Below are 10,000 nucleotides of genomic sequence, written 5' to 3'. Positions count from 1 at the left end.
AGTAGATGAGGTATTTGAGGTAAGGTCCAGGCTGGGCAATGGGACAAGTTTCTTAAGATCGGATACCAGTACTGGCGTGGCCAGTTTGGAGCAATCAGAATCATTTTTGATTTCTCCTGCCTGACCTTTAGGAGTACCTTGGGGAGGAGAGACAGTGGAGGAAAGGCATATACTTATAGGTTTTTCCAGTTGAAAGATAAGGCGTCCACTTTCCAAGCTTGCCTGTGATAAGTCCTTGTGCAGAATCTTTTTAGTTGATTGTTTTGAGGAGAGGCAAATAAATCAATGTCCGGACGTCCCCATATCATTGTTATCATGCTGAAGACTTGTGGATCCAGGTGCCACTTGTGGGGATCCATGAGGTCTCTGCTTAGTTCATCTGCCAGAGTATTTTCCTTTCCTGGCAGGAATTGTGCCTGCAGATGAACTTGGTAAGTCAATGCTGTGTCCCATAAAGCCATGGCTAGTCTGCACAGGGGGTAAGAATGACTGCCTGCCTACTTGTTTATGTACCACATGACCGTGGTGTTGTCTGTCTTTATCAGTAGTTGTCCTGGATGAAGTAGGTCCTTGAAGGCTGTCAGGGCATTTTTAACAGCTAGCATCTTTTTGATTGATATGTAGTAGCTTTTGGTTTGTGGACCAGGCATTTTTAACAGCTAGCATCTTTTTGATTGATATGTAGTAGCTTTTGGTTTGTGGACCAGGTGCCCTGAATGACTCTTCCTACCATGTGTGCCCCCAGGCATAATCTGATGCATCCGTCGTTAGGCTCTGCCTGGCTGGGGGTAGTGAGAATGGCTGTCCCTTGTTTTGGTGACAAGCCTTTGCCCACCATTGAAATTCCTGTTGCAGGCAGGGAATTAGAGGAATCATTGTTTCCAGGCTGTGGCAATGTTGTGTCCAAACACTTATGTACCATTGCATTTTCCTCATATGCAGTCTTGCGTATGTTATTAGTAAGATGCAGGATGCCATGAAGCCCAAAGCCTGCAGAAATTTTCTTGCAGATAACTGGGCCTTTGTTGCCATTTCCTTGAAATAGGTAGTCAGTTGCCTTTGTTTTTCTGGAGTGAAATAAGCCATCTGGGCAGTTGTATTTAAGCTTGCACCCAGGAATATTATCTCTTGAGAGGGTACTAGTATTGATTTCTTTTTGTTGACTGTGTACCATAGGCCTGTTAAAAGTCTTCTCACAAAAGTCAGATGCTGTAGTAGAATGTCCTTGTTCGCCGCTTGTATGAGGCAGTTGTCCAAGTAAGGATATATTTGTATTCCTCTTTGTCTGCAGTAAGCAATTACTGGTGCCAGACACTTTGTGAAGACCCTGGGTGCAGTAGATAAGCCAAAGGGCAGTGCAGGGAATTGGTAATGCTTTGAACCAGTCTTGAATCTGAGGTATCTTCTGCATGATTGTCTGATTGGGACATGCAGATATGCCTATTTTAGGTCTAAAGTTACGAGCCAAGCCTTGCTGCCCAGCATGGGCAGAAGCTGCTGTAAGGTCAACATCTTGAATTTTGGTATATTCAGGAAAGTGTTTAGAATAGATAGGTCCAGTATTGGTCTCCATGCTTTGTCCTTTCTGGGTACCAAGAACAGTCCTGAGTAAAATCCTTGTCCCTGCTCTTGCTGTGGTACTTGTTGAATAGCCCTCATGTCCATAAGAGCTGCAACTTGTTTTTGAGCCTCTGCCCATTGTTTTTTGGCAGGTCTGGTCAACCGTTTGCCCTTGGCAGGGTATGGAAATGAAACCTGTAGCCGTGTTACACTGTCTAGAACCCATTTGTCCTGGGTTATAATGCACCAATTTTGAGAAAAAAATGCTAGGTTTCCCCCTAAGGGAGCTGCCAGAAGATAAGTGCTTGGCGCAGGCAGGGGGAAGTCATTGGGATGGTTTCCTGTATGATTGTGATTTGTCCTCTCCACCTTTGGAGGTAGAAGCACTCCATTGCTTAGACCTGTAGGATCCTTGCGGCTGTGATCTGCCTCTAGGGTGTCTGGATCTTCCCCTTTGAGGTCTGTCTGAGACTAGAAAGGACCAATTCTTTGTAGGCCAGTGTCTGCTAAAGCTAGGTGGCTGTACCTGTAAGAAATCCTTGACTATTTGCATAGATTTAGCTTTGTCCTCCATTTTCTTTAACACCTCTTCTGCCTTAACACCAAACAAGGTATCATGTTGTAAAGGAGCATCTAATAATTTTGCTTTATCATGGTCAGGCAGATTTTGTTCCTTTAACCAAGCAAGCCTCCTAATAACAGAACCCATAACACCGGCCCTGCAGGAGGCCTCCAGGGAATCAAACCCACATTGCAAAGTATGCTTTCCAACTTGTTCAGCTGCTTTCAATAAATCCTGCATTTCTTTGTTTTCTGCACATTCAGAATTTGCCATCATTTTCTGTTTAAGCAGTGTCATGATATATTGCTGATATTTGAGCATATAAAACTGGCAATTTAAGGTCCTTATAGCCAAAGTAGCAGATGTGTAAATCTTTTTTCCCCCCATCTATCCAGAGCCCTGGAATCCCTGTCGGAGGGGGTAGGATTTTTTGCAGTAGAAGCCTTGACCCCCCCTTTTGGACCCTGAGAAATTGTTTCTGGGTCTGCAGAAGGGTTTTTGAAAAGGAATTTATGAAATTCAGGGACCCTGTAGTATCTGTCCGGCTTAACAGGAGCTGGAGGTAAAGAGCCAGGGGTCAGACTAGACTCCAAGAACACATCTACAATGTCCAACACAGGTGGAATAGTTAGAGGCCTGTGTTGAGGTAGTAAAAGCAAGTCTCTGAGCCTTATCTTAGATTCTGAAAAATCTTGGCTCTCCCAGTGGAAGTGCTCCCTCATGGTATGCAAGGTTTCCCCAAAAGAGTAGTCCTCAGGAGGAGAAGCTGAAGGAATTGATTCTTCAGCATCAGAATCCTCATGGGGGGGGGGGGGGGAGAACATTCCTGATCAGAAGAGGAATCAGAAGAAATGGAAACCTGATCTAAAGATTCATATTCTGTCTCTTGCCTAGGCCTCTTATCAGAAGGGGGATGGGAACCCCTGATCAAGGTAATGAAGTCTTCCTCCATTTTGAGCATCTGTTTTTTGGGCATGGAGGCCTGTCCTTGTGACTGGTGAACTTCTTTCTTTGCTTTTAAAGGTGTCTTAGTCTTTGAAGTCTGTTTAATATACAATTGTTTAGGTCTGAATACACCCCTCAGAAGCAGATGCCTGCTCAGCGGCTCCGGACCCATCTGAGGGAATAGTCTCCGAGGCTCCAATACCTTGAGTTTCCTTTGACCTGGCCGACTGCACGTGGGAGTCTGTAGCGGCCTGCGACTCTAAAGTAGCGGGCGTCAGGAGCTGCGAAAGCGCCTCACTGAGAACCGGCGAACCAGCGACTTTCTGAGGAGAAGCTTCATCGGTTTTGGACCACGGTTGCCTGTCCTTTTCTTTTTCTTAGCCATCCGACTACCAGAGTTCACAAAAAACGCAATCAGACGACATTGTATAATTAAATCTTCGCCCAAAATAGCTTAATGCAAAATCGTATCGACACTTAATAGTGCGTTGGTTAAATCTAGCACAAAACCGACAACTAGCAACGTCGTGGTCTGGGCCTAGGCATGGAATACAGTAAGAATGAAAGTCCTTATGAAGTATTTGCTTCCCACAAAAAATACAATTATTAACTTTTTCTGACATCGGTCTGTAGCAAGAAAAAAGTTTCCCCAACGGGGTACTTAGACTTCCGGTATGAAACTCAAACACGAAAATCTCAGGAGTCGGCCGACCAGCACTTGCAAACTGCTTCTGCTTCGGGCACCACACGGCAAGAAAGACTAAATAAAATGGCGTCGGCTACATCTTTTATACCCCTGACGACCTGACGTCAGGGAAGAGGCGACAGCGACCGACGCAGGACCCAAGACTTTGGAATTCAGGCCGACTGAGGGCAACCTGCCAGCAGGATAACCCAAATGTAATGACTGCAACAGTGAAACACAAAGAACATCACCCCTGCATGCGCATTATTTCCATGGTAACACACCCTGTTGGGCATTATTACTTGCTTAACACATGTACACCTTTACTGTTACAGTGTCCCATCTGCCTGCTTACTGACCAGCCAACATACTTTCATGTTAATGAATTTTAAAGTTAAGTTTGTTTTTAATGCAGCCACAATATGACCAGCCACCCCTCTTCCTACTTCAGCTCGGATCTCAAAGTATCACAAACACCAGTAGTGCCAGTCCACTCCAATAGTTAGTATCTAAAATGGTGCAATGCAGCAATATAGATCACCAAATGAGAAAAGGAAAACCAGAGAAGACATCAGTCAAAGCAGAAAAATGAAACTGAGGGGCTTTTGAACAAATTTCCCACTTCTGTGTCACATCAACAGCATCTTGAGAGGACTGAACATTACATACTCAGCAGCAGCATGTAGCCCTGGAGCTGGTAGTTTGAAATCACTGGTTAATGGATACCCAAAGTTATGACAGCTGGCAAGCAAAGCAGATGCTCTACTTCTGCTATGCATCGTCTCCTGCCAGTATAATTTCAAGAAAGGTGCTTGAAAACCAAAATGTAAAATAAACTAATGTAACACTTTTGTGATGAATTGTCATTAACCATCACCAAACACTTAAAGCTGAAACAATGTCTCATCCAAGTAGTGAAGTTTCTACAAAGGGAAGTGTCATTAGACACTGCATCCATTAATAAAACATGAACTAGGAAATATTATAAACTAGCTAGACAAAAATCTTGTAGATGGGGCCTAAAGAATAATGCTTGCCCAAATGCAAATTACAAGATTTTGGCCACTAAACGCAACTACAAAGTCAGCATGAGGTGCACTTGTTCTGTCAGAATCCAAAGGGCTAACAAATCCCATGTGTGGGTTTTCTCTTATAGGCTCAGTAAATGCCGGACAGAACTCAAAGGTTTGGAACCAAGCATCTTAACTCCAGAACTCCAGAGACCATCTCAGCCAAGTAGTAAATCGATATTAAATACAATTACAAACCACGAAAAACAATAATTATAGGTTAGAGTTTCAATTGTACAAGCCCATCATTAAATGCGTTCAGTGCATGCAGCACAAACAGTTAAAAGTTTATCCCACCTTTGCTTGTTAAACTTCTTCAGTGCCTATAACATTTACACACTAAATGAGTTCAGTGCATGCAGCACAAACAGTTAAAAGTTTAGCCCACCTTTGCTTGTTAAACTTCTTCAGTGCATATAACATTTACACACGTTTTAAAAACAACTCAAATCAAACCAACAATATGATCTTGTTTAGGTAACAATTTACATATTCTTCAGAGCCATGTCACTGAGCAGTTATTTACAACCATCTTCCATGAATAACACAAGTGTAGTGCCCCTTTAAGGAGCCCTCTTCTGTGCTAGCTAGCAAGTCACAGTTCCAGGAAGGAAGTGACAACAGGACACAAAGAAATGCCATTCATATTCTGTGCTCATCGGTGGTGTAATCAACCACTACAGGACAACATCCTGCTGACTCAAACAAAACAGCTCCTGCTTTTTCAACCACTTGTACAAATGAAGCCAACAGTTAATAAAATAAGCATTTCTACTAACCAAAACCTAATTTCTTTACTACAAAATATTTGTACCAATAGAACACTTAAAAGAAAATGAATCTTTATACTGCAAAAAATTAAATTTAAAGCAGCAAGATACACATTTTATTACATAAGTACTGCACAGCAACATAGTCTATGCTTACCTTGCATGCAAGGGGCACTGTGCGGTTATGAAACTAGCTACAAAACTATTACAATAACTAAAGTTACAAATAGAGTCAGAAATCTGTGCAACTAGTGCTGCACATCACCTGTAACAGACTACAGACAGCTTTAATTTTATGTAGCTTCACAGCCATTAAACTCTATCGGTTTCCATCAGTTAATCAATCCTGCCACATTACAATTAAGTAGATGGATACACACCTTCACAGTTCAACATCTACACCATATTCACCTAGACCACGCAGTTATGCAGTATTAGAACACTTACTGCAGCACTGTTTTCACTCCCCAAACGCATTTCAGGACTGTTCATAATGAAGTTAATACATACACATGCTTCAACAAGTGCAGCCCAACAGTCTACAATAAAACCTCACCTTCTACTAATTTAATTTAGCCCACTCATTCTACCTCTCATGCCATAAGGAAATGGGTGCATTACAGCAATATTCTGTGCTAATACTATAACAGACAAAAATACCCTGCCCAACCCCCAAAATGCGACTAGAAGTACAGTGCAGTGCAGAAAATGCCACACGAGCAGATGTGAAGAAGGTGGATCTGGCTCCCCACAAGGATGCCACTTAATGAGAGCAATAGGTTTTAGCCAAGTATATTTTGAATTTACCAAGGCTTAGCTATCATTGTGCATTCACACCGATAGCTGATGGGAAACTTGAGTGTAGAGGTATGCTTCCTCCTGGAAGACAGAAATGGCAGCTCTCGGAGGAATGGCCAAGTGGGGTAGTCCCAAGGGAGAGTGTAGGCAACCATCCGCCCCAGGACCAACAAGCTAGCCTACTGCCCACCAGCTAACTCTTGCCAGGGAACAGAGGGCTGATTGGGATTCACGGGCATGAATGAGATGCAGGTCTCCTGCCTCCTACCCCAGGAAAAATAGGTCAATCGGTTAGTAGCACTGCAGCCATCAAGCGAGAAACAGAGGAGCAAAAATAAACAGAGTCTTATACTGCGGATTAAATTCCTAAGTTTGTTCTGCAAGACTGTCCTACCAATGACTTTTAGTCAACAATTTCAGCTAACAAAACTACACTACACTCCAAAGTCTTTGTTCTGGTACTCAACAAAAATGAGAATTATATAGGGATTTGCTCATGGTCAAATTTGCCTTTACAGGTTTGCATGCAAACGATGTTAACTACATTAAACTCTGCATATATGTTATGGGAATAGCGAGGTAACAGCATTCAACTCTCGTGGGAATGAAAAAATTAGTTATCCAAGTAAATATACCATAGCAGTAGACTACAACTGGGAGGTGGAAGCAGCCCATAGAGAATGGTCAAAGCAAAACTGAATCGAGACCTAGAGATGGAATCAAGATTATAGTGCTTTCTAAAAGTATGCAGAGGACTAAACTGCAGCTTCTAGAATCCAACCTTTTCCAAAAAGCTACAGATTAGCCCAAGGCACTGGTAGAGTAAGCCTTGAATCTGCCTTTGTTGTGGTGAGTATAACAAAAGGTAATAGCCTTAGCCAACCATTTGGAAATGGTCTGTTTTGACACAAGTTAAACAACTGATCAGAAGATCAGAAAGATTTAGTTCTGTCAAGATGGTAGCCTAGCAGTCTCTGGGCATCCAAGGACTGGAGTATCCCTTCTCTACCATTTTTAGGTTCAGGAAAAAAACAGGGAGATGGACAGTTTGGCTAGTTCTCAAAGAAACCATGTATTTGTGTAAAATGAGATAGAGGTGACTTACCATAAGAGCCTGCAACTCGGGTACCTTCTTGCACGGGTCAGAGCAATCAATAAAACTGTTTTCCATGTTAAGAACCTCAAGTCAGCCAGGTTAGCTGGTTCAAATGGAGCAAGAGTGAACTTCTCTAACACAAAATTAAGAACACACAGAGGGGTCATTGTTTTTCCTTGCAGGCCTCTTATACAAAACATTTTGACATGGGAATGCGCTGGAAGAGGAGGAAACATGGGCAGGCACTCTGAAATAGCCGATAATGAAATCTTGATGAGTAAGAAAGGCCATAGGATGGTAACTCAGAAATGTTGTAAAACCAAACAACAAGCCATGAATGGGTGCTGGTTATGCTGCTGGCTCCAACTAAAAAACCTTTTCCATTTTCCGGAAGCAGGCTTTCTTGCCTCCATTAGTTCATGCTGCAGGCCTTCGGTAAATAGCTGCCTATCATCCAAGCAGTCAACTGAAGTTGATTCGGATTGTGATGTATCAAATATCACTGTTCTTCTGTGAGTAGATCAATTCTGTGCGGATGTTTGCGGTAATTGCCCCTGGCCATTTCCAAGAGAAGGGAGAACCACAGCTGCTTGGACCAGAAGGAAGTTACCACAATGTCCTTAACAGATTCCTTCAGAATCTTGAGAAACACCCTGGATCAGTGGAAAAGCATATAGGAACATTCCTGTCAAAGGAAATGAAATGGTAACGGTCTTCAAGGCCTTCTTGCAGGGAGCCCTGGAGAAGAATCTTGCAAGTTGATTGTTCAGAGAGGAGACAAACAAGTCTACTCAAGGAACTCCCCACAGAGGAATCAAATCTTGGAAGACCTCCTGATCTAGTTTCCATTTGCTAGGGTCTGCCTTTCTCCTGCTCAAGTTGTATGCCACTCAATTTTGCTCCAATAGACTGTAGGATACCTGTAGTGTAAAACTGGGCTATAAACTTTTACCTCATGCTAACATGGCTTGTCTGCATTTGGGGATATGATCCAGTCTGCCTTGCCTGCTTTTGTACTACATCACTCCGGTATAGCCTCTAACAAGTAGCCCTAGGGACCAGAGGTGATTCAGAGAGTTGAATGTCTTGATGTTGTGACTGACCATCTTGGAAAGGGAGGAGGAAGGGGGACCTGGATTCAGGATATTTGATGCCTCCAAGTGATTTCTCTCCTCAAAAAACCCGAACTGGAATCTGAAGATAATGGATGTCTGTGCTGGGACTAAAGAGACTTCATATACCACTGTACCTTTCTCATATAGAATCTTGCCAGAGATATCATGAGAATCACAGATGTAATGAGGCCCAGAATACTGAGGTACTTCTTTGCAGTGACTCAAGTCCCAAGTGGAAAACCATGGAAAAGATATAAATCTAGAACTATTTTTTTCTTGTGGGAGAAAAGTTCTTTGTATGGAGGTGTCTAGCAGATACTCCAGGAACACAATCCTGTGTGATGGAGTAAAATATTATTTGGATATTCTCTTAGAACTCCAGCCAGCGTAAAAGATCTTTCACCTAGGTCAGACACAACTGATACGATGAAAAAGACACTGCAAATATAAGCAAGTCATCTATATATGGAAAAATGGGGACACCCTGTAGCCTGCAATGAGCTATGACAGGAGCTACATACTTAGGGCTATCCACTGCTCCAAGACTGTTCACAAAGGGTAAAGGTAAAGAACTGATAATGTAATCCAGACACACAAAACCTTAATAAATGCTTGAGACCTGGATTAATATGAATGTGATAAGCATCTTGGATCACAAACTGGTTTAGGAAACAAAGGTCCAGAACTGGTCTCCAGAAATATTCTCTCTTTGGCACCAAAAACATTCTTACATAAAAACCTTTTCCCAAATGGGAAGGCAAAACTGTTTGCATTCCCTACTGAGACAGCATGTTTTATGAGAGGAGACAGGGGAGTTTGGTCTAGTGGATGTGGAATACTTCACTGGAAAGGAGGAATTTCATTCTCATTTCTATTTGTAACCTTACTTATTCAGCTTTAGAACCCATTTGACTGAAACAATCTGTTACACGAGACAGATGAATATTCAGACTTTCTTGAAAGAATAAGGGATTGCCAGGATGAGGTGGGGGGAGGGACAAGGACCCTTACATAGTCATACTTCTTACCTGACTGTCCTTTGTTCTGAAGTGTTCCTACTTTCTTTCTGGAACCTCCTTGCCATTGTTTTTCAAATAGGTTCATAGGCAGGTAGTAGGCTAACCGGCCTTGGGGCCTATACAAGCCCAGCCAAAAAGGTACCCTGGCTTTTGCCACCCAGGAAAATTATTCTCCTGTGCCACTGATGAGCAGAGCCACAGAGGAGATCCGCAGGGTGAATTGCCTAATTTCCCATCCAATCATCATCATTTTTCTTGAAGAGTACTAATGAGGAGCTTTGTTTGATATAGATAGGTAGTTTATTCCAGAGTATGGGAAGTCTCTGGGACAGGAATCTATCCCTCCGGCATGTTCTGTTTCTGTGGTGACAAAGTTTAGG

The 10,000-nt window shown here is 42.6% G+C and overlaps 1 protein-coding gene across 1 annotated transcript in view; it reads right to left on the bottom strand.

The window, feature by feature from the left end:
• MAML1 (mastermind like transcriptional coactivator 1) overlaps window positions 1-10,000 on the bottom strand; it is a 777,379-nt gene that overhangs the window by 679,087 nt on the left and 88,292 nt on the right. The gene's annotated exons all lie outside the window — the stretch shown is intronic.

The sequence above is a fragment of the Protopterus annectens genome, chromosome 4.part0 (genome assembly GCF_019279795.1).
Source record: "Protopterus annectens isolate FY-2018-M chromosome 4.part0, PAN1.0, whole genome shotgun sequence".
In the NCBI taxonomy this organism is placed as follows: domain Eukaryota; kingdom Metazoa; phylum Chordata; order Ceratodontiformes; family Protopteridae; genus Protopterus; species Protopterus annectens.
Note: the sequence above shows the minus strand (reverse complement) of the source record. Positions and strands in the feature narration are given on the sequence as shown.